The sequence below is a fragment of the Python bivittatus genome, unplaced genomic scaffold (assembly GCF_059951505.1).
Source record: "Python bivittatus isolate LINGU-HERP-01145 unplaced genomic scaffold, Pbiv_v1 ctg000610_np1212, whole genome shotgun sequence".
Taxonomy (NCBI): Eukaryota; Metazoa; Chordata; class Lepidosauria; order Squamata; family Pythonidae; genus Python; species Python bivittatus.
In genome coordinates this window covers 27,924,291-27,949,561 of record NW_028277088.1, presented here as the reverse complement: position 1 = coordinate 27,949,561, position 25,271 = coordinate 27,924,291, and the positions used below count along the sequence as shown (strand labels likewise).

General features: G+C 38.2%; 1 protein-coding gene across 1 annotated transcript in view; it reads left to right on the top strand.

Moving 5' to 3' along the window:
* The window catches only part of DGKB (diacylglycerol kinase beta), a 302,803-nt gene that overhangs the window by 5,415 nt on the left and 272,117 nt on the right, over window positions 1-25,271 (top strand). The window lies entirely within an intron of this gene.

The window sequence follows — 25,271 nt, the reverse complement described above, 5'->3', positions numbered from 1 at the left end:
AAACACTGCTCTACAGAGAGTGACAATAGAGATATACTGGGATTAACATTACCGAAATAGAGAGGTCAGCAATAAACTAATATATTACAGATATAGAATAGAAAGATGTGAAAATACAGTAAAATTGAACTTAAAAGAATTTAGTGTAGATGAAGAACTTAAAGAAAATAGATAATTAAAATAGAAAATAATTTTATTATTAAGATTAATTTCTGAGCTAGTTGAAAGCATTTATAATAGTTTCCATAAATATTTGGTTTTTTGTTTGTTCGTTTGTTTGTAAGCTTTCTTTTTGTAAAAAAAGTCCCCCCCCCCACTCCAGCCACTTAAGGGAAATACAAAAACCCAACCAACTGTTCAAGTTTCCAAGTGCTTTGTGTCTACTGAGTCAGAGTCAGTCTGGTTATTGGTGGTTCAACAAAAAAGAACCATGACAGTGTGGTTGAAACTCCACCCATTTTCTATGTGGGAGGTATATAATAAACAGGTAGAGGTTCAATTATACCATCATGGCTGCCACGTAACATTTCTAACCATATCCTGCAGATACTACTGAGAACACTGTTTTACTTGTACTGCTGAACGCACCTGTAGAAGCAACTAACGAATTTCATAACTTATTAAGTATAAGTTATTACTTATTTATTTTTATTTTTATCCATATATGTTATATATTCAACTCAAGGCAGCAAACATACTTACTACCCCTGCCTCCTATTGTCCCCAGCACAACAACCCTGTGAGGTGGCTTGGGCTGAGAGAGAGTGACTGGCCCAAAATCACCCAGCCAGCTTTCATGCCGAAGGTGGGACTAGAATTCAGAGTCTCCTGGTTTCTAGGCCACCCCCTGAACCACTACACCAAACTGGCTCTCTAGTTATAATAGTTTCTAGTTTGAACCATATAGTAGTGCAATGGATATTCTGATTCATGGAAGCAGCTTTTCTAATTTTGCTGCAAAATGATTTTGTGAGTGACAGAGAAATGATAATGACAATTTCATACACAGATATTCTTCAACAAGTTTCTGGTTATTAGAGTCAAGCTTTGAGCCTGCATTTCTCAGTTATGAAAACAATCAAGAACCATTTAGCATCAAAGCCATGAAGCACAGAGCAGAGTTGGTAGGTGGGAAAAGCAGGAAGGAAAAGCAACAGATTCTTCTAGCTTTCAGTTATCATTCTTTTTTAGCCATGCCCGGACACGTCTCTGGGAGCCTAAAGCCAAATTCAAGCCTAACAATCTAGCTAAACGATGCTCAGCCTGGTGTCCAGGAATTTCTTGCTGTGTTCTGACCTTTTAAACATTTGTTTTAAAAAGCACTTTGGGCTTCATTATAGATACATAGATTTTAAGCAAAGCAGAGTAATTTAGACACAACTGGATGTGTTTTCTGTCACAGCATATTTATGAATTCTTTTATTCTGTAGTTTTTGGTATGTTTATTGTTGGTCACTGAAATGATGATATATTCTAACAAATGATAGAAGACAAACAAGTAAATTTTTTCTTTGGTTAATTTAATAACATGCCTTGTTGTAATTGTTGAGTAGTAATGTCAGTGTTTAACAGGGGAGCCCCAAATAATCAAAATTCACTGGGTTCACATTCGCAAGGATGGATGGAGCAACATTTATCATATTTCCTCTCTGGGTTTTGATTTGTTTTCCTTTTTAAACAATTTCCCTTTCATTGACCCATATCAGGCAAACTTCCTTCTCCAATAATAGAGTTCTAATAGAGTCCTGGACAAGCAGCCCTACAGAAAGGTATCTGCAGGAGTTCAAAGTTCAAAGGATACTTGACAAGCATTCCTCTTGAAAGATGAATTTCTTTCTGTGCTTAGGAAAGAGATGAAAATCCTATTGCTTATTTATTCACCAGACTTGGCTTTAAAATCTTAGCGAAAGCAAATCTGTACCTCTAATTCACAATAACTAATGTTTAATTGGCTTCAATCTTCAATTAGATATAGAAATGTCTAATACTGTTACTGCTAAGTTTGTGTTGGGTATAAAAAAATGATAACCCTGAAGTGTGATCCTCATTTTTATTTATGTATTTCTGATTCCCTGAGGAAACAGTTTCTAGACTCTTTTCCAATTTTTTAAAAAAAATGCCATATTAGCAAACCAGAAATATCTAATGAAATAAATGACTTTCACTGGGGTTTCATTTCATCATAATGACAACACTCTGACAGAGGATGACTATATTCCAAACCATATTAGAGTGGAATATGCATGACTGAACCACCAGAATTACAGGGAAAGGCTTGCCATGAAGGCTATTTTATATTCTGAGTGGCCTCATATTTATTTATTTATTTACAAATGAAAATTGGGCACACACTCTTATGTTCTGTCACACACAGAGGAGAAGACATCGTGTTGGTTCAAAGCTATAGATAGGCTAGGGAATATGGGCTTTCCATTGACAGAGTAATGTACTAAATAAAAATTACCTATTATTTCTTTTGTGCAAGCACTGGTTTGCTGAGTTTGTTCTGCAACGTGATTCTGCTTCTAACTGCTTCTTTAACCAATGTGTAGCACCCACACACAAAAGAAGACATCTGCAAGCTTGGAGAAAGCCCAGGATTTGCAGAAAATTCAGATCAATAATTGCATAATTACCTACATACTATAAATCCCGCAATCCTTTTTTTTTTTTTTTTTAAAAAGAAGCTATATGGGGAAGGGCCTCCAAAACAGCCCAGTGAGGACTGAATATGCTCAATAGGCACTGAGAGAAAACTGGGAATTGAATTTGGAAAAATCTGAGTGATCAAACTGATATTTTTAAAACTCTGTCTTCGATTCTTGGGAAAACTCATTCCATTCTCACAATCCTAAAACTCACAAGGATTTCCAGTGTCGGCTAGTGATATATTGTAGAACTCAAGTGCACAAGGCTAAGGCTATACTTAAACAGTTTGCTGTACCCTTCAGGTATCAATTTTTTCTTTCATTTAATACCTCCCGCTAGCTTCAGTTGTTGCCTGCAGCAAATTCTTTCCATTTATTACATAGCAGGGTCATTCCTAGAGTATTACTTCCCTAGTAATAAAAAAAAAAAAGACAAATCTACAATCTCTCTGCTCTCTGCTCTGCAGGGTGCAGGGAAGGGTCAGGCAAAGGAGAGATTGCCTACAAAAATTGCTTGCTTATATTCTCTTGCCCCCCCCCCCTTGTAGAGCAGAGAGATTTGAGAGAAAGATTTCAAGAGAGTACAGGTAGTCCCCAGGCTAAGAACACCCGGTTTATGGACGACCCATAGTTAAGAACGGAGCCTACTGTATCAAAATTTGAGTTAAATACACAATGAATCAAGTTAAACACAATACTACTTACACAATATTATACAATAATACTGTTCCAGCTTACATACAAATTTGACTTAAGGACAGACCTTGGGAAGGAACTCGTTCTTACACTGGGGACTACTTGTAAACTGTTTGCTCTTCTATGCATCCTGAGCAATAGATGCGGCAGAAAAGGGTCAGACAAAAGAGAGGTTGCCTACAGAAATTGCTTGCTTTTTTTCTCCCCACCCTCCTTGCAGAGCAGAGAGATTGGAGAGAAAGAGATTACAAGAGAGTACTGTACACTGTTTGTGTAGCGCACCCACAGCTCCCAGCCTGGGCTGCTGGCACGATCACATTGCTTTTGATGTGAAGAAGAGCAACCAGCTTATTTTCTTGCAATTCCTTTCTCAACCAATCTGCTCTGCAAGAGGGGAAAAAAGAGGGGAAAAAACACAGGTCAGGCACAGGACAATGTGTACTGACTATAATGGTGATCATCTGACTGAAGGATGCTGCCAAGGTCATAAATGGTTGTAAGTGGACTGTAAAGTTATTTTTTAAGCAGCATCATAACTTTGAATAGCCGCTGAATGAATGGTCAGTAAGTGAGGACTATCTGTAGTTTCATTATTTATGGAATATGCAATTGAAGTATCTTTCCCTTTCCATGCCATAGTAAAACTTCGAATGGATAGCAGGATCCAGCTCTAGAAAACTTTGAATAAAGCTCTGAGTATAAGAACTTTAGAAAGTAGTCTTTGGAACACTTAAAACCTCTTAGAAACCTGAAGTTACAGGAGGAATAAGGAGCTGTGAGAATTCCATTATCTTTCTTCTCTGTTTTTCATTTCCCCAGTAATCAGTCAACCTTCCCTAATAAGTAAATAGAATCGTGTTTCACTGAGCTGTTTTCAGATTTTTCCCTCCTTCCCCTCTACTTTAATGGATTTTTTTTTTAATTTTTATACAAAATGGTTTTGCATTTCTGCACTTCAGAATTTCCTTAAGCCTGCTGACATTTTCCTCACATTCATGGATAGTGCTTTTTGAGAATATAAGGACCCACTGTTGGAAAACAAATTACAAATTATTTGTTAGAATATATAAAACAGGAGGAAAAGACCCTTGCAATACTGTGAGTAAAATCCAGAGTAGTTTTCCCAATGAAATAGCATTCATCAGTATCATTGGAGGTTTTTCTTTTTTCTCCACACCTGGCTGCATGGTCTTGGAATAATCCCACTAACAAAGTTCCACTGAGTTTTTCTGGTTGGACTTTCTTCTTCAGAACAAAGTTGAAGTTTGAATTATGTCTAAATAAAAGCACCAAGCACAATCATATGTGAAATCTTCTGCTAAAAGAGGATCTAACTTGGGGGCTCAGGCTGATAAACAGTAAGCTATTAGCATTTCCTGAACAACATTTATTTATTTATTTATTTATTTATTTATTTATTTATTTATTTATTTATTTAATTTGTCAGATTTATATGGCCACCCAGCTCACAGAAAGTGACTCTGGGCAGTGTACAAACAAAACTCCAAAAAAGTTAATATATAAAAGACAATTATTATTAAAAAATGTAAAAACAAATGCAACGCTAAGAGAGAGCAGCAAAGTTAATATCAATGGAGCCACCCCAATATCTCACCAGTCCTCTGGGGACCCCAGGCCTGATGGCATAACTAGGTTTTGAGGGACTTCTGAAAAATCAACAGGGATGGAGCCAGTCTCACATCAGGGTGGAGGATGTTCCATAAAGTGGTGCCATGACAGAGAAGACCCCCCTCCTGGGACCCACCAAATGTAGCTCCCTAGCAACAGGACCCATAGAATGCCTCTTCTGCCAGATCTGATGGGACGGGCAGTTAAAATCGGGGAGAGGCTGTCCCTCAGATAACCTGGCCCCATGCCATGAAGGGCTTTCAAGGTCAAAACCAGCACCTTGAACTGGACCCAGAAACAAACTGGTAACCAATGCAGCCTGTGGATACCTTTTATACTTTTTTGAATGTATGTATGCATATTCTGCCATCAAAGTACACGAAGGACATTAGGATTGTGGAGCCCTTGGCGATCTCTGAGCTTGGTTGTTTGTGAGAATTGTTATCTGAATCACAAAAGGCTGAATTATTCATTCATTCATTTATTAATTCATGAATGAATTATGAATAATTCAGTAAGTGTTTGAACTGTTGATAAATAATCACAGACTTATGTGATTTTTATTAATAGAATGGATGCATATGCATAAGCATTCAGCGCTCCTGTGTGTTTCCAGAACCTACCTATGCAAAACTCTACATTAAAAAATCCCACTGAAACAACAGTTGGGGTGCTGGTGGAAGAAATACCAGAATACATTTGTAGAAATAGCTTTAAATAGATTCCCAACTATCTCCCTTTGAACAATATCATTTATTGATTCTGCCAATGAGATTCAAAGATAAAAAAAAAAAAATACCGGGACTACATTGTTGGCTTGGAGAACTCCTAATGGGCCAATCCTGTGATGTGCTAAGTAAGTGATATATGGTTATGTTAATATCTCGTTGTGAATCAGTGTGCACTGATGTAGCAAATTTTATTGTTGTACTGTTCCTGACCACTCAGCCATGGAAGAACTTCAGGGTGTTCTTCTGTCCAGCGTTTCTCAGCCTTGGCAACTTGAAGATGTGTGGGCTTCAACTCCCAGAATTCCCCAGCTAGCATGTAAGGGCCTAACTGAGAGCCAGTTTGCCCTAGTGGTTAAGGCTCCAGGCTAGAAACCAGGAGACTGTGAGTTCTAGTCTTGCCTTAGGCATGAAAGTCGGCTGGGTGACTTTGAGCCCATCATTCTCTCTCAGCTCAATCCACCTCACAAGGTTATTGTGCTGGGGAAAATAGGAGGAGGAAGGAGTATTAGGTATGTTTGCCACCTTGAGTTATTTATAAAAATAATAAAGGTAGGATAAAAATATCTTTTTTAAAAAATTGTCCACCTCTTTTGAGGAAGTTGGCTTGTCCTGCTGTCCTTTGGTTTTGTAATAGTTTTAGTACATAATTTTTCACTAAGGGCTTATCTGCATTGCCCTGTTGCTTGTTACCTGAAGATAGAAATGGACATCTCTCTATATTGACCGTTTGTTCATTAAGAAAGCAGTTGGGGGGTGCATTTTCTGTTGTGGTTTTTAAAGTAGTCTTTTCTCCTTATGTTGTCTCAGGTGACACTTGCCTAGCATGCAGAAGGTTGTTGGCTCAAAATCCAGCAGAAATCTTTCTTTTTCTGTATGTATTTGTGTGTTTAAATATTATTTTTATTGTAATTTCTTTGTTTCATTGTTGTGAGCCCCCCAGAGTTGTGAGCTGCCCAGAATTGTTGAGAGTGGGGTGGTATACAAGTTTAATAATGATAATAATTTCCCTGAGCTAGCTAGTTTTTCCTCTGAGTGTTTTTTAAAAAATAAATTCAGGGACATACCAGTACATCATTTCTCCAGTCACGTATATATGTGCATTCTAATACTTTAACTTTACATACAGTATATAACTTTAATCTTGTGTGTGTGTGTGTCTTTGTCTCTCTTTCTCTGTATGTGTGTGTGTAAATTATACATACATAACCCACAGCCACACATACACACACAAATATAATTATATATATACATTTATAATTGTGTACATTCATTTACACATATTGTGTACATTCATTTACACATATTGTGTACATTCATTTACACATATACACAAGGTTAGTATATACAAAGTTAAAGAATCAAAATGTTCACGCGCACACACATACACATATGCACACCCGTATATATATATATATATATATATATATATATATATATATATAAAAGGAAGATCCACCTACAGGAATTGTTTTACTGGAACAGAAAGATGGAAGGGCATAATAGAGGGGGCATTGTCCTATAGGAGGACATGGTAACCTGCAGTCTCAGTCTGGACACTTAGAATCAAGCAGCCACCCTCAGCACAAGTTCTCACAAGCCAGAGCATTCCTCTTTTAACACGGATCTCAAACTTTCTTGCACTCCATAGGGTCTTTGCCTAATGAGATGAGAATCTTCTGTATCTATCTGGTGCTTAATCAGGCCAGTACTACCTGGCCTGTTAGTAAACATTTACTCAAAAAATTCTAGAAATTTCTTTAAATCTTCTTTTCGGAGTAGAGTGAACTCAGGATGAACACAAGACAGGAGGAGCTTAAGGTCAGTGCAGGAGCATAAGTGCAGCTATGCCTACATTTACAACAACTAACTCATAGTAAAACCCACAACATTAGAGCTTCAGAAGTTATATTAATACCCATATAAATTTACCTAAGCCTTAGGGGCTCCATGCTGTGGCTAGTTATTGCTAAGTAACACTCCAATGAGACTGCCAAAGGCATGTTGTTTTTGGTGATTTTATAATGCTTTTGAAACTCTCTCCCTGGTTCCGAGTTGCACCTTTTCAGGGATGTATTATACTGCCTTATACTGTGTTATGTTTCACTTCCCACAAGACAAGGGGACACTCAAATAGGGTAGTCTTTACATAAAACCACATAATCATTACATTAAATCTGAGGGTCCTGGGTCAGCTTCAGTAGCTTAACTGCACATAAGATGTCAGTAAACTTATGTTAGAAAATTGGGAGCTCTTTTATACAGTATGTATGGTTGGAAGGTAGCTGTGATACAGTACAGCAGGGACATGCAACCTGATGCCCTCTAAATCTTTTGGACTTTGATTCTCAACCATCATAGTGAATGGCAAGAGTTTACAGGAGTTGTAGTTCAAAAATCTGGAGGATATCAGACAGTCTACCCTTAATTGGTTGTGGAATGAAATGTGATTAAAAAAAAAATTGATTTCTAGCAACAGAGAAGGCAATGCATTCATTTATAACGTATAGTAGTTCAGTTTCTAAGTCATGTGGGAAAATCAAACTGCATATAAAGCATTTCCAGTTTATAATTTTAAAAAGCAGCTTTAGCAAAATGTGCTGTAGCATTTTGTAAGGTAGTTATTCTTACCCCACAGTTTCTTTTAGAACTGGGTTAAAAACGAATCTGTCTTGCCGATAATTGCTTACAGAATATTATTTTCAGTCATGGCAGTTCACTTACTGGTTTGTAAATATCTGATATAGAACAACCTACAGCATCAGCAAACTTTTCTTCAGCATACTTAGTTATAACTGAAGAAAATGAAAATGAAAACTGAAAGGAAATCCATCAGAATTAAAAGATTTTTAATGAGATGGGCGGTGACAAATTTGATATATAAACAAAAAAATAAAAAATGTGATTTTGTAAAAATTACTCATTAAAATGTATGGCATTCAAGCTTTAAGGATAGAAATATGTATTCTTCCTCTTCTTCATGGTCACTGGAGAACAAAGGCTCAGATTTCTTTCGTACCTGTGGGACAACTGAGGGGAATAATTTGTATCTTTCTAACCTCTAATTTCTATACCCTGCTGTAACATGAGGACTCTAACATAAAAAGAGGGAATTAATTCCCTCAAGCAACAGATGTTGGGGACTAATAGTGGCAGGCTTCCAGTTTTCTTCCATCCCCTGGTTATTCTGCTGTGTTGTGGGATAACACTGAATATGTAATTTGTCCCTAAACTTCCTGTTGTCTCCAGATTGGTGAAGATCACCTCTGATACTGAAATGGGTTCAATTGCAAGGCCATATGACTGTGTTCATCTGCTCCTCCTGGTGTTGTAATATCTGCCACCTGAGGGGGCTTCCTAATTTTAAGGCTTGCCCTCACACACCTCACTTACCCACAGGTTTGGCTTCATCATATGTCACTGCAACAATCATATATTGATTCAGTGTTGATCCCTATCTTCCCTTCCCTTCCTCTGCAAACCCTAAGGGACAATAATGAAACAGACTAATATGCAGAAGGCATATTTCTTTTCTGGAACACATGAAAGGAGAATTCCATAGTGTAACATTTTGTTGCAGGTGGTAATTACATGCCTATGTAAGCATAATGCTTTCCTATGTTTCTCTTTGATGAAAAGAAAACTGATATTGAGCATTATAATCTGACAGTACAAATACATATTTCTTGTAGTAATTCATGCACATCATACGTTGTTAAATTGTTTCATCAGTTTACTCTTAATCCATGGATAAAGGGCTTGTGATGGCATCACTTGAGTATAAACGCTGTTTATTTGAATAGTTCACATTCCCAAATTCTGAGTTGCTTCTGAAATGGCAAGTTCTGACAAAGCACTTATTTCTGAGACTGTGGGCCTCAAAACAAACAACCCTGCTAGTTTATGAAATAATTGATTGTGCTATCAATATCAAAGCACACCCTCCCTATGCTGGTTCCATAAGCTAGCAATTTATAGTTGTAGTTGAGAGAAAACTGCCAGATATAATCTTTCTGGTCATATTTCTTTTTAGGCATAATGGATTTTAGGGAGGAAGAAAGTGTGAAAATGGAAATGGAAATGTCAGCCAAGGAAATGCGCTGCCATTTTTGTTTGCCAGGAAAGAAAAACCACAAAATAGTTTTCTTTATGTATGATAGTACTTCCTAATGTCAGCAGAGGAGTTTTAAAGGCTCTGCTTGCAGCTTCTATTTTGGACACCCATTTCAGGTCTGGGTCCCTTTCCAAAATAACTAACCATCAATTATAGGTATAACTTTTTGAAGTTTGACATTGGAGTTTTCACACAGAGCAATTGAGTTTGCCTGCAGACTTGAACACTGTTTGAATGATAATTACTTACATTCAGTGCCTGTTCTTTATAATCCATGAAGGTCAGAACATATCTCTGCTTCACATCAAAATATCTTGTTGTTTAGAGGCAAAGGGAGCCTGGGTTATTCCCTGTAGAGCATAAAATAATGTAACAACAACTACAAGAAGCCAGGTCTAGGGAGAAAATACTTAGCAAACTTTATTTCCTACTTCAAGCACTCAGCTGAAATGTTAGAGCATCATAAGGAATTCCATTTTGTCTGTTGTTTTCCTTCTCCTTTCTGGCAAGAATAGTTGCCAGTGAAACGTTTTCCCACAACCTCCAAAATTCTGAATATGCATACATTAAAGGAACATAAAGACAGGCTACATCAAGCAGGAAACAACTGACAAAATTAATGCAATTAAATGCAAATCCTGAAAGCTCTTAAAAGATGGCAAAAATATTTTTAATAAGCAGAGGACTAGAAATACTAAACAGGGCCCATTCCTTGGGACTGATTTATCTAAGACATTATGCTGCGTAATCTGAAGGACAGGATGGCATTTTCCCCTCTGCCCAGTTTCATGAAAAAAGCTAACCAGAAGGCAACTGAGATTCATTTTAACCCTAGGGATGAGGTACTTTGTCCATCAGCTGAGGGAGCAAACTAGCCAAGATAGAACAACCCATGTAGCACATATATCTCCGTGACTATCCCACTCTGCATAATAGGAGGGCTGACTCTGGTTTCTGTACAATGAAATGGGAAGGGTACTTTTTTTTCTCTCCAAGCCCAGAAGTGACTTGGCTTGCTTTTCTGTAATTTAGCCTATAATTACATAACTAAATTTGAAGCCAGACCTGTCTATTTGCTCAAGACTTGCATTCCAGTTGACTCCACAATGGGGGCGGGTTTGTTTTATTACTGAATCAGACATTTTGGAGGAAAGAGAAATCTACCTTATCTGCATTACTTCCCCAGACTCATGGTTTTAATTTCTATGTTAGCCCAACTAGGATACTGGAAGCAATGCATTTGAGGAAAAATGCTCAGACAAGAAAGCTAAACAGGGCAATTGGGTCTGATTTTATACCTATACCTAGAAATAGGCCAGCTCTGTCTACTCCCCCGCTCGGTAAATGAAGGCAATTACCAGATTTACCTAAGATAGGGCTGGTGCTGGTTGGGCTATAGAATTTTGGTTCACAATCGATGAGGGACAGACAAAATGTTGTTTTAATTATACTTAAGAATAGAAAGGTAGCAGTTTATTTCAAAAGGGATATCCCTGCTACCAGGCTGAATGTTTTTCTTTACCTAATATTTCCTATTTAGTGGACATTTGTGGTTGGGCTTGTAGTCCAAGGGCCAGTAGATGCCAAAGCTATCTGGCATTAGCATCTAGGCCAGCATAAGAATCCTTGGGACTACTGGTCATTACAGTTTCCAAGTTTTTAAAAACATTAGTGAGGGGTTGGCTATCTCATGTTATTTGTTTTTCCTTAAAAATATATTATCCTTTACTCTGACATAATGATGCTTAATCCCAAGTGGCATAACATAAATAAAGTGATGGACAGGACTGTCTAAAGACGCTGCTATAAACGTATTAATTTCAGGATGCAGCATCACAATTACCACTGTGTGTGTTTTAAGTATTTACTGTTTTGCTGGAGCACAATTACTTAATTCTGTAAGGATTCTGTAAATTGGTATTAGATACTGAAAATGAGCAAAAGAACCTTCTTCATTATAGTATAAAATGTAGATGTATTTTATTAAAAGGCTATATCTGAGATGGAAATAGTTTCTCCATCCTCCAAAAACACATAAGCACACACACAGAAACAATATCCATCAATTAGTGAAGGCCTATAAGCTTGCAAAAATGCTCTGCATCCAAATTTCTTTGTATTTCTGCCCTTCTGTCTCTCCTGCTTTATGGCTAATGTTCCTCATATATATTCTAGGAGATCTGTTTCTTGTATAATCACTGCTGCCCTTTTTACACTGTGTACTGCAGAGATTATTCTTTTCTTGGAACACTTCACAGAATATCTAATGTAACTATGTAATTTGCTACCTCCGCAACTCCTACTTCCTCAGTCTCACTGGCTTCACTGATAATAATTATAAATAATTTACCCTGAACTTGAGGAATATCAAAATATTGTTCAAATAACAGAGAATGGTCAAATCAGTTCCTATTACTAGAAAAAAAAATAATGAAATAAGTATTCCCAAAGAAAAGTAATATTTAATGTAAATGTAGAAATTTATTACAGAACCAACCCATCCCATACAGGTATTGTGAGGACTAAATAAGTAAATAAGTAGATAAACTTCATGTGTCACACTCTCTGGCATCTGCTTTTCCAAGCATAATCCTCTGAGTTTCTTTAGCAATATTTATTGAGAAAAAGGGGATACGGTTGCAAGAATGTCACTGTGAATTGGCAAAATGGTGGCTCCCTTTATCGATAAGACAGGATCTTGTAGATGGATATTTATATTTTATTATCTTTATTAATCTGGAAACTAATCATTAAATTCAGAAAAGGCATGACAATTAGCAAACCTGAATAGGGAATTTCTTTCCTCTCCCATCATGATGTCCAGGGAAATTTAAAGGTGGCTATTGGCTGTTATAAAGGCGGCTATTGGAGAACCTGACTGATCTTGAAATGTTAAGCAGGGCCAGAGCAGATCAATACTTCACTGACACCATCATGAAATACCAAGAAAAACTTCCTGAAAAACGGCAATGGCAAATTATTTCTGTTTTGTACCACAAAAACTACATGGAGATGCCCTTAGAGTCAGCAGAAGTGAAGTTAAACCTTTACTTTTTATTCCAATGGGAATTGTTTCCTACAAAAGAAACTGTCAATGAGATGGATTTTTCTTAGAATGTGTCACAGGCCAAAAGGGATAACTTGTCCATCTATGCCCACTCTGATCCCATTAATTATCAACCCTTCTCTCTCTCAGCTGAAGCTCTTTGCACTTTTAAAAAATTGCAGCTTTGATACAAAGTGTTTTAGCTCTAAGGCTGCTTCAATATAAATTCTGCTCCTCTTTACGAGTGCACAACAGCAAAAGATAGTAATATTTTCTTCAGTGTACAGTTCAGATGGCAAATAAACATGTATCAAAGAGATCAAGGACAGTTCTAGGGTCAAGTACAAGAGATATTAAACAAATGTGGCAGGATTCAAAATTAATCAGAACAGCTCTAGTAAAATCAATGGGATCTGAGTTGGTCAACTGATTTTAACAGAACTAGATCTCCTTTTTAAAAAATTAGCACAAGATTGGATTTACATATCATACTAAGCCATAATGTGTTTTGTCTGATTTTATACTTTGTTTGATTTTAGGTTAGCATGCAATATGTACTCAGTCATTGCAGTTTCGTAACCATGACCTGACCAGAGGGCAAAATATGTAAGATAGACTCTGAAACTAGATTTTAGTTCAGTATCCCCCAATGTTCCAATGTTCTCGAGAAGTGGAACAAAGTCCCTGTTGGCCTGATTCTTGGACATTATGATTTGCTGAATTTTTACCCACTCACCCTGCCTCACCCACTTATGACTGTCAACCAAAAAGCACTAAAAGATATCCTACACTAGCACAGACTATTTTTCTCCTTCTCTCTTTCTCATAACAAACCTCAGCAAAGATAAAATGAATAAACAATCCTTTTAAGCTCATTAATTTTTCTGTATAAGACCTCTTCATGGATTAAATAATGGAACACTTCATGGAACTTGGCTTCATGAACTTTTACTTCAAGGAACTAAGCACCAGATCCATAGAACCAGGGGTCTACCACACTAGACAGGACCCAAGGTGCAGACTGTGCAGAGTGGCCTCAGAGACAGTCCAACACATAGTGGCAGGGTGTAAGATGCAGGCAGGAAAAGCATATCCTGAACAGCACAGAAGTAGCTGCCAGTGTGTATGGGAACTTCTGCACAGTGCATGGGCTAGACCCTCTCAAGTCCAGATGGGAGATTCCACGAAAGGTCATGGAGAATAACAGGGCTAGATCCTGTGGGACTTCCAGATCCAGATGGACAGGCAGGTACTGGCCAATCAATCAGACATTGTGGAGGTAGATAAGGACCAGAAGACAGCAGTGGTGATAGATATAGTGGTGCCAAGTGACAGCAACATCAGGAAGAAGGAGTATGAGAAGCTGGAGAAGTACCGGGGCCTGAAGGAGGAACTAGAGAGGATGTGGAAAGTAAAGGTCAAAGGTCTTGGTGGTGGTAGGAGCACTTGGGGCTGTGACTTCTAAGCTGGGAGAATGGCTACAACAGATCCCAGGAACAACATCAGAGCTCTCTGTCCAGAAGAGTGCAGTGCTAGGAACAGCTAAGATACTGCACAGAACCATCAAACTCCCAGGTCTCTGGTAGAGGACCCGAGTTTGAGGAAGACACATACCACCTATAAGGGTGAGAGGGGATTTTTTTTTTTAATTTAAGGAAAAAATAAAGTGTATAAACTTTGAGGGGCCTATTTTTGCTTAAGGTCCATGCCAAATGGCTCTCTAATCTATTAGTTTATACAGAGCTCTTCTCAGTTAAGATTTCAGTCTGAATTGGAAATGAATGTGTGAACTACTACAGTTGTTCCTTCTTTGATATGTGCTTTCATGAACATTTAAAATGTTTCTGCTGAATCTGAGAACATTATCAGTAACTCTAGTGGCAATAATTTGGCTCATGAAGAACAGCTGTAACATTCAAATGCAAGTGAGAGATGTGAAAACAGGAGCTGAGAAGAATGATTGATTTCCTTTCTTTCATTTTCTTCAGCCATAACAGACAGATGGTGCTACTGTTTTTAAAAAATCTACTATTGCTATATATGTGTGTGTATATGTGTGTGTGCTTGCTTGGTAGCATACATAATGGGGTGAATCAAAACATGTCCTTCCTTCCATGAATAATATGGAAAGTTCTGTTTCTAAAAAGATGAGGGTTGGATTCAGCGAAGACTAACATAAGTAGAACTCATAGGGGTTAGATATTTTAAACTTTTTTTCCCTCCAACCATCTAGACCATCTCCCACATTATGAAAGTGGATCCCTTAACCATTCAAGGCAGATTTTCAAGGAGAGCATAGGAATGAAGCAGAAAAAATAGTTGAAATCTAAGAATATCTTGCATTTTCAGCAATGCAAGATATTTACTACCTTGAATGAAGCCCAACATAAAACAAAACTCAAATTTCCAACTCTTATATATAAGCCAGTCTTCTCCATTGTGTGAACTCCAGATAGTCACACTGGCTGGATATTTTGGGAGACATTTGAAGGACAGCAGTTATACCACCTTGGGGAAGGCTGTCATGAAGTAATAGGAAATATATAAGAATGAATGGGATAGAAGAAAATGGAGAATGAAAGGGTAAATTGGACTATAGAGGAAAAGGAAGAAATTCTTCTATTTGTAAATAAATATACAACTGTTATTTGCCTTGCTTTTTATTGCAAAACAAATGGGAAATTTGGAAAATTAGCTTTATCTCACCCATTATCTCACCATCTCTACTTTAAAACTTTTGACCTTGTCTGAAACCAAGATGCATGTATGATTGCTGTTGTAATTTACACAGCTTTGCTCATTTTCTTCTAAGCTATATTCTTTCTACAACATAGCCTTTTTGTACCCCAATGAAGAACAAAGTGATGGCAGATAATATAATTTGTAGTTTTGTGACTTTGGCTTCAGAGCACATAAATGTAATGTAATATATCAATCAAATAAAACAAACAAGAGCAAGATGGGTATAGGATAATGTATAACTAAAGGCAGAGAATAACTGAAAATACACTTTCCCATGTTGAGAAAGATGAGATGAGATTCATGGCTTTGGTCATTTTGTGTCAAGAGAAGTGAGTCATAAGTGTTCTACAATGCTAATCCACTTTGCTTTGAATCAATTTATCTTCTGGTTACTCTACATGATCAAATGAGAATAACATAATTAACAATATGGTCATGTATTATTGCTGTATCAGTAATAATATCTATAGCAGGTTCAAATGTTTTTCCTGCTTGTTTCCCTTCCATTTCAGTTCATTTGATAAAAATTTGGCTTTTGAAATTTCTTTTAAAAGAGTGCTCTTATACTTAGTCCTGAGGTGGTCAAGAATTTCCTATATTGGTTTTGGGGGACTTCAATCTGCCTTCTCTAGGAGTGGGGTCAGAGGTGGCTCGGGAGTTAAGGGCCACCATGATGGCCATGGGCCTATCTCAGATCATCCACAGCCTGGCACTGGACAGTGCCCATACACTGGATCTGGTGTTCCTATCAGGGCAGTGGCTATGTGATCTGAAATTGGGGGAGCTCTTGGTATCTCCCTTATCATAGTCAAATCATGCCCTGATTATCATGGGATTCTCTAGCACCACTGTCCACTGAAGGGAGGCTATACCCATTAGGTGGTCCGCCCCTGACGACTAATGGACCCAGATAGGTTCCAGAGGGAACTAGGGGTTCTTCCTGCTGGTCTGTTGCATGATCCATCTGAAGCCTTGGTCACCACTTGCAATAAGAGGGTGGCTGAGGCTTTGAATTGGATCGCTCCCATGCAACCTCTTCTCAGCACTCCCTGTGATTTATGGAGGAGCTGAGGAAACTGAAGTAAGAGAAGAGACGTCTAGAGGTTTGCTGGTCATTAACAAGGAATGAACTCGACTGAACACGGCTTAGAGCTGCCATTTAGCTTTTCCTAGTGGCAGTAAGGGTGGCAAAGCGTCATTACTTGTCTACTCTTATTGCATCCACAGATAGCTGTCCTGCGGCCCTGTTTCAGGTGACACGGACCCTCCTGGGTAAGGGGGGCTCAGAGAACCTTTTGCAGAGGAATTTGCTCAACATCTGTCAAAGTCACTCAGATTCATTCTCAGTTGGATGCTGTCCTTGTTGTAGTTCTGATAGAGATACTGAGGGAGGAGTCTTGCCTGTTATCTGGGAACGGTCTGAACTTGTTGGATCTGAGGAAGTGGACAGGGTCCTTTGGACTGTGAGCTCAGCTACCTGCTCTTTAGATCCATGCCTCTCCTGGCTGGTTAAAGCGGCCCGGGGAGTATCATGTGAGTGGGTTCTAGCAATGATTAATTCTTCCTTGAGTGAGGGGGTTGTTCCTTTGCCTCTTAAGGAGGCTTTGGTTCACCCCCCTCCTCAAGAAGCCATCACTGGACCCCACTATACTGGACAATTTTCATCCAGTATCTAACCTCCCCTTTCTGTGGAAGATGATTGAGAAGATGGCTGCATAGCAGCTTCAGAGGACCTTGGAAGAGGTGGATTATCTGTATCCCTTCCAGTTGAGATTCAGACCTGGGTATGGGATAGAAACAGCATTGGTCATGCTTTTGGATGATCTCTGGTGAGGGTGGGATGCGGGTTGTGCATCCAGCCTTGCCCTACTTGACCTCTCTGTGACTTTCAATACTATCAACCATGGTGTCCTTCTGGATTGGCTCAGAGGACTGGGGGTGAGCAGCACGGTGCTTTAGCTGGTGCAAAATGCAGTGGCACAGGCAGTTATATGTGCCCCTAGAATGGCACACATTTATACCTCTGCTCCCCAAGCTGCATTGGTTGCCAGTTTGCTTCTGCGTTCAATTCAAGGTGCTGGTGAAGACCTTTAAAGCTCTTCATGGCATGGGGCCGGGTTATCTGAGGGACTGCTTCTCCCTGATTATATCTGCCCATCCCACCAGATATGGCAGAGAAGGCATGCTGCAGGTCCCGTCCATCAGGGAATTACACTTGGTGGGTCCCAGAAGGCAGGCCTTCTCTGCCATGATGCCTGCCTTATGGAATCTTTCCCCCCCCCCCCCGGAAGTGAGGTTAGCTCCATCCCTCTTAACATTCCACAGGTCCCTCAAAACCTGGCTGTGCCTTCAACCTGGGGGTACCAGGGGACCGGGGAGAACTTGCGATGGCTCCCTTACTGTGGCTAACATCATCCTCTCATTGTGGTGTATTTTTTATAGTTTTTAAAAATGAATGTTTTTATATATATATATATATATATATATATATATATATATATAATTAAGTGTTGTATGCTGCCCAGAGTCACTTTTTTGTGAGATGGGCAGCCATAAAACTTTGATAAATAAATAATAAATATTTAATTGAACAATCATTTTCCAGCTGTCTGCAGCTTCCCTGACTTCTCATGTTTTGATTAAATCTCAAGTGGCAATTTCATAACAAAATAAGTCCCATAGGACTTTTGAAGACCAAGAAGCACTGGCAACCAGGAAGACTTCAGAGTGAAAGATGTGAAACAGAAAACAACACTAGCAGTTGTTCCTGCCATCTCTTCTTACTATAAAGTTCAGAAATACAACTAAGACAAATTCTAAAGAAACAGAATTAAGTAAAAAAGCAGAAATCTAATTTGCAGAGGAATATATATATTTTTTTGAGAAATTCCAATGCAAGTTTTTGCGTAGATATTTGATGGCTGGATCCTGAGATTAAGATGGGTTTATTGAGCCTTAAAAATCTTCAATTCTAGTCAGCTAGTTACTGAAACTCATTCAAACTTTATTTGTTATCAGAACCAGGTTTGTTCAAGAACAAGGATCTCCAAATTATTCGTATTTTAAAAAGGTGTCTAATCCAAAGAATTTTTTTCTTTGCCCTGTAAAATCTATAGTTTTCATCTATGGCATTTTACTGGTTACTGATTGCTGATTTTAGAAGATTCTCTTACTTCACAGTTGAATCATTCAGGATTCTGTTTTTTCCTCTTTGACTTTTTAATTGATTGAAATAATCTAATATATTATTGAATCTAAAGCATGTGTCAACTGGATCTTTGAGAAATCAAAGCCTATGACAATATTTGATTGAATTAAAGATTAAGACTATTACATGTAAAAGGAAGGAATATAAAGTTGGTTTATTTGATCAAGGTTAAAATAAGATGATGATGATGATGATGATGATGATGATGATGATGATGATGATGATGATGATGATGATGATGATGATGATTGCAATTTTCTGGCAACCCTTTATGGACTTTTTGCTGACACCACAATTGAAAAGTTGATGTTTTATGGATTTGCTTAAAGATAAGGATGGGATATGGGATGAAGAGATATTTGTTTAACCTTATAGGGGAGAAGAGTTGTTAAATTTGTTTATACTTGTTGTGATGAAGGTTGCAAGCCACTTCTTTATATATTTCTTTTCTTTATTATAGTTTTATTTTCTTTTTCTTCTTTCTTTTTCTTTTTTCCTGCACTTTTTATCCTTTCCTTCCATTCTCTTCTCTTTCTCTAAGTTTAGTTTGTATTAGTTTGTATTATTGTAATTAAAACTCTTAATAAAATTATATATATATATATATATATATATATATTTTTAAAAGAGCCCCCTAATGTACAGATTGCCTCAGGGCTTGACTGTTCAATATCTACATGAAACTGCTGGGTGAGGTCATCTGTGAGTTCAGGGTCAGGTAATTACATAATTACACTGATTATACAGTATCCAGTTGTACATCTTAACCCAGGCCCAACTAAGTTGTGCTGTCAAGGTTATGTTCCAGTGTTTGAAGGTCGTGTGGGTTTGGATGGGGAGGAACAGGCTCAGGCTCAACCTTGACAAGACCGGGTGGCTCTGGTTAATTGGACCACTCAGATCTGGAGATGTTCCATTTTTAGTCCTGAACTGTATTGCACTTCCTCCTTCAGGACTGGTGTGCAATATGAGGTTTTCTTGGGCTCAAAGCTCCTGCCTGTGGTCAGCAACACCTTCACACAAATTCATCTAGCCCCCAGTTGTACCCATACTTAGACCAGAAGACCCTTAGTATGGTCACTTATTTTTAAATGAACTTTTACTTCAAAGATGCTATTTCTCCTCTATCATCAACACAACCATAACACTTTCCAAATGCTTTAAGCTAAAAAGAGGTGTCTAAAAACTAAGTGAGATTGATTAATGTACATCCTTCCTCACAGGGTACTCCTTCAGCACAATTCCTATTAATATAAACACCGGAAGCTAAGGCTTGAGGGGAAAAAATGAATAGTCTTTAATCTAGTTTGATTAGGTATTTGTCTTTATAAGAATGATAAATGTTGCTACATTTATTTAAAAAGAAAATTAAAGCAATGTTACATATATAGGCTGGATTCACAGATTATTTTAAACCGTAGTTTGTTTTAACTATAGCTTTGAATATTCCACATTACTTCACACATTAAGCTAAACAAGAGGTCCCAAATGTTTGGGGATCAAGGAATACATTTGATACTTTGATAGGATGTTACCTATAGAAAATGGCTGCCATGTGGGAAGTGGGTTCCCTAAAACAGAAAATGGCTGCCACAATTGTGTGGTTAGTGACAGAAGCCTCAGTTTACTAGAAGAACTGGTGAGCTTCCTCACTGCTCCTCCCTGTGAACCCCCCATCCCCAGGATATGTACTATTAACCTTTGGCTTACTTTTGTCTTGAGGAAGAGGGGATTGGGCAGGAAAAACAACCATTTTCCATTTATATTTTTTAAAAGTGCTATATGAAATCCAGAAGTATTCTTGGAAATAAAAATAATTATAGAGATTTATGCTTTGCTTTAAAGAATTGCAGCTTCCTTTTAAACTTTTATTTAAAATGGAAATAATTCTTAAAAACATTAAAACTAAAGCAAGGCAAGTGGCTTGGCAATTACAAAAGAGATGGCCACAGACACATTGATTTCCATGGATACTACATGAGAAATTTCAGAGCTAAGCCATACATTAGGACTTAAATATACAATTATTGTGTTCTAACATCACAATAAATGCAAGCAAGACAGACTAGATTACTGCTTAGCATGTATGAACCCCCATATAGTGTTGCTTCAATGAAGTCAGTTCTCATGTGATTCAAGCTGATCATTTTTATAGTAGCAACAAAATTTCCTGTGCTCTGAGGTATATAAAGGCAATAAAGGAAGATTCATCAAGTAATGATAATGAGTTGTTAACTTAATTATACTTAACTCAGAATTATTCTAGAATTTATGAACTGAAGAATTCCAAACATCTGAATTTCCTACAATTTATTCCAGATAAATTGAATGGGTGGACAAGTTATATGTGGGAGTTAAGCGCTTTAGAGAAGGTAGCATTCCTGAAAATAAGTCATCTTTATTATACAAAGACCTATACACCCAAAACATGTTCTTTTTCATCACACCAAATTACCAAATAACAACCACCACCACCACCACCAGATTTTTAAAGACAAAAGATAAGGCTAAACACAAAATATATAGGGGAAGAAAACAGAACAAAACGAACTCTTTAATGATTCTGTATAACTAAACAAAATAAAACTGGGCAGCAACAAGCATTGCTCTTCTGTTAACATCAGCCAGTAAGAAAGTCAGATACAAGACCAAAGGTCTTCCTGGGAACTGATTATGAATTGGAATAATAAATCTTAAATGGTCCAGTTAGAAACTGTGGAACAACACTAAATGTATTAATGATTCTACAACTTCCCACCTATAGGGCCAGAAGCAACCATCTGATGTTATACTCTGAAAACAGCCAATTAATAAATCAGAGAGCGAGCATTGGCTCCACCTTTTGAAAAAAAAACAGAATGGAATTTGGCATGATTAAGTTGTTTATGTAACTGGCATAGCCTTTGCTCATACTATTAAAGACCAAAATGAAAACTGGAGAACAGGTCTTACAAAACACTTAATAAAAGTCTTGCAAATCCATATCCTTGATGTGGAAATCAAGTTTCTGCTTGGCAGTGATCCTGTGGGGAGAAGTAATCAACTGAAGGACCTAAATGTTGCAATTTTGAAGGCAGTGGTCCAAAACCTATTGTAGCTGCCTTTTCTAAGATAATAGATGTTGCATTAGCTTGCACACAGTTCAACTTCTGATTTATTTACATAGTATTGTTGTAAACATGGCATTTCTTGCAAGCTGCATAGTGTGTTTGTACGTCTGTGAAGTTTTCAAAAACTGATTACTATAAATTCAAATTGAACAGACCCATTCAAGCTATATATGCACTGCATTAATTTGAGTGTATGAATGATCTTTGTTTATAGGTCTTTGCCCATCGTTCTTTTTTCTTTTGCCTGGCTTGATTTTGTTTTAAGTGGCCTTTTATATTAATAAAGTACAGGTAGTCCTTGGTTAATTATGGCAATTGGGACCAGAATTGCCATCGCTAAGCAATGCGGTCATGAAGTGCGGCATCATGTGACTGCACTGCTTAGCAATGGCAATTCCAGCACTCCCGGTTGCTGTCATTAAGTGAATCACCATGGGTCATTAAGCGAGGGTGTCATGGGGTCACCATTTGTGACTTCCTGCAGGCTTCCCCATTGACTTGCCTTGTCAGAAACCGGTAATGAAGGTCACGAACAAATGGTGAATAAATCATGAGCCAGGCACCAAGTGCCCCGATCACAAGCACATGACCACAGGGATGCTGTGACAGCCGGAACTCTGAGGACCGGTCATAAGTAACACTCAGTTCAGTGCCGTCACAAGTTTGAACGGTTGCTGATTGAGTGGTCGTTAACTGAGGACCACCTGTAATTATGATTTTGGCTAACTGCAAGTTAAGTCTTACCCTCTTCCTACAGTGATTGTGTAGTGTTGCAGCAGAAAGAATGTCAGGTTCACCCCATGAAGAGCAATGAGGCAATCCAGTACAGTTCAGTTCCCTTATTAGCTTGCACCTAATAGACAAATCTCACCAGACTAAACCTATGCTAAAGCCTACTATAACCCGTGAGACTCTACGGAGGGGCCAGCCTCATCCTCTTCATCTTCCCACACTCTTGCTGTGACCTGAGGAGGTGCTTGCTCTGGAATGTCTCTCCCCACTCCTGACAACGTTGAAGTTCCATTCCAGAATCTTCCCTGCTCATGCCATCCATTACAAAGTATGAAGTAACTTTTTAAAAATATATCATGGAGACTAATTCATTTAAAGCAGTGATCAAATGCAAAACTATGTCAGCATCATGTTCTGAATTTCCTGTTTTGCTGAGGTGGCTGTGTTTACGGAAAAGAATCAGGAGACAGAGTGAATCTGAATTTGAAAGTGTAAATTGAAGTAAACATGCTACTAAAATTAATTTTGTGTATCCCATCTAACAGCTTTAAATTTGAACTTATATTTGCAAGTATCTGGCACACACACACACACACGCATACAGAAAGAAAGAACATCAAAACAAATCATACTCCAGAAAGTTAGTTTCATTGATGCTTCTCATTAATTAGTCTTGAATTATTTTGGAATGTTTTCTTCAACAATAAATTATATGAAAGAGGTTGATGGAATAACTGGGATTGAATTAGAGGTATTTTTTAAAGTCACGTATTTATTGAAGCTCCTTGAATAAAGACTCTTTAGAATGTTTGGATGTATATTATGGTATTTTATTAAAACATCTGATATACATTTTATGCTAGCGCACGTTGGTTAAAAAGCATTTGCACATGTTAATTGCCTCCTGCTTGGATGTTCATAGCCAGGTCCTCCTTGCATCTTCTTATTCCTAATTTCTCCTTTCTTCTGAGCAGTTATCTTCAGTTTTATAGAATGTGGGGAATAAGTAAAAGCCAATTTCTTTAGAAGATCAACTATTGTTTTACCCAGTGAAGGACAATGGTTCATCTATGATGATCTAAGCCTAGCCAGCAAATCAGAAATTACTATCAAGGAACTAAGTCTACCTTCTTAATGATGATTAGTGGGATTAATTCCATCTATTCAGGCCTCAGAAGTTTTAGGGAATACTGTTGTGCCATACCAAAACTAGATAGCTATCAGTGATAAAATGACAAAGTCCTAAATAGCTAATCAGATTGGTACTTGGTGCTGCCATCACCAAGACAATGACCAATTTAAGTAGCATTTGAAATTGGAAAATTTTCCTGTAATTGCTTGAATTCATCTGGTGGTGACTTAGAGCCTTCTCTGTTCCTACCTTGGCTCTTTGGAGTGCACAGCCTGTAGAGCTGAGACACCTAACATCTGCATTACCTTTCAAAAAGGCTTGTAGAACATATATTTTTGAGCAGGCTTTTAACTGTTCATTTTAATTGACAACTTGGCATGTTTGGATTCTTGCTGTTTTGTTTATTTCTTGCTATTTTGAGTTTTGCTTGTTTTAACTGCAAATTTAACTTTTTCTTTTTCTTTTAATGCGAATTTCTGAGAGACTTCAGTAGCTGGCAATATATCAAGTTAGATAAATAAAATAAAACAAAACATTAATCTTTTAAAAAAATCATCCAAAGAGTTGGGAAAATAAAATGCTCCTTACAAGACCTCAAATATTTAAAAAAGCTGCCTTCTATTTGGAGTCATTTATAGTTATCGTTCTAGAATGCCACCAGTGTGTTCTCAAGGCTGGTAAGGCACTCATGTTTAAGGCTCATATTCAGCAAGGCTGGAATTGCAGAAGTACAAGGAACTTACACACAGAGAAGGGCATTTTGAGAATGGTCTCTCCCTCTAGCACCCACTTTAAAGAGCTGAAGTAAATCCCATAAATATTTTATTTGAGCCAAGAATACTTATTTTCCTTCTACCCCAAATACAGTGGAACCTCGGGTTACGAATACCTCTGCTAATGTACTTTTCGGGTTACGACCAGCTCCGGCTGCAAAAATTTACCTCGATTTGTGAACTCCGCCTCGGGGTACGAGCAGAATACGCGGCCATTTTCCCTCCCGTGACACAGTCTGCGGCCATTTTTCCTCCCCGACACGTGGTCCACGGCCATTTTCCGCCCCTGACACGTGGTCCGCGGCCATTTTTCCGCCCCTGACACATGGTCCACGGCCATTTTCCCGCCCCTGACACGTGGTCCACGGCCATTTTTCCGCCCTGACACGTGGTCCGCGGCCATTTTCCGCCCCTGACACGTGGTCCGTGACCATTTTTCCGCCCCTGACACATGGTCCGTGGCCATTTTCCGCCCCTGACACATGGTCGTAGGGAGGGGTACTCTCCCTCCAAGCAATAGCCACCTCCCTGTCCTCCACGCCAGAACGGATTAATGGTAATTACATTGAACCTTATGGGGAAATTTCCTCTGGGTTGCGACCAATTCGGGGTGCGACCAGAGTCACGGAACGAATTAAATTTGTAACCCGAGGTTCCACTGTATAACTTTTTTTTTTTAAATTGAGGCAGTTTCTTCTATTTGTTCTGCTTCC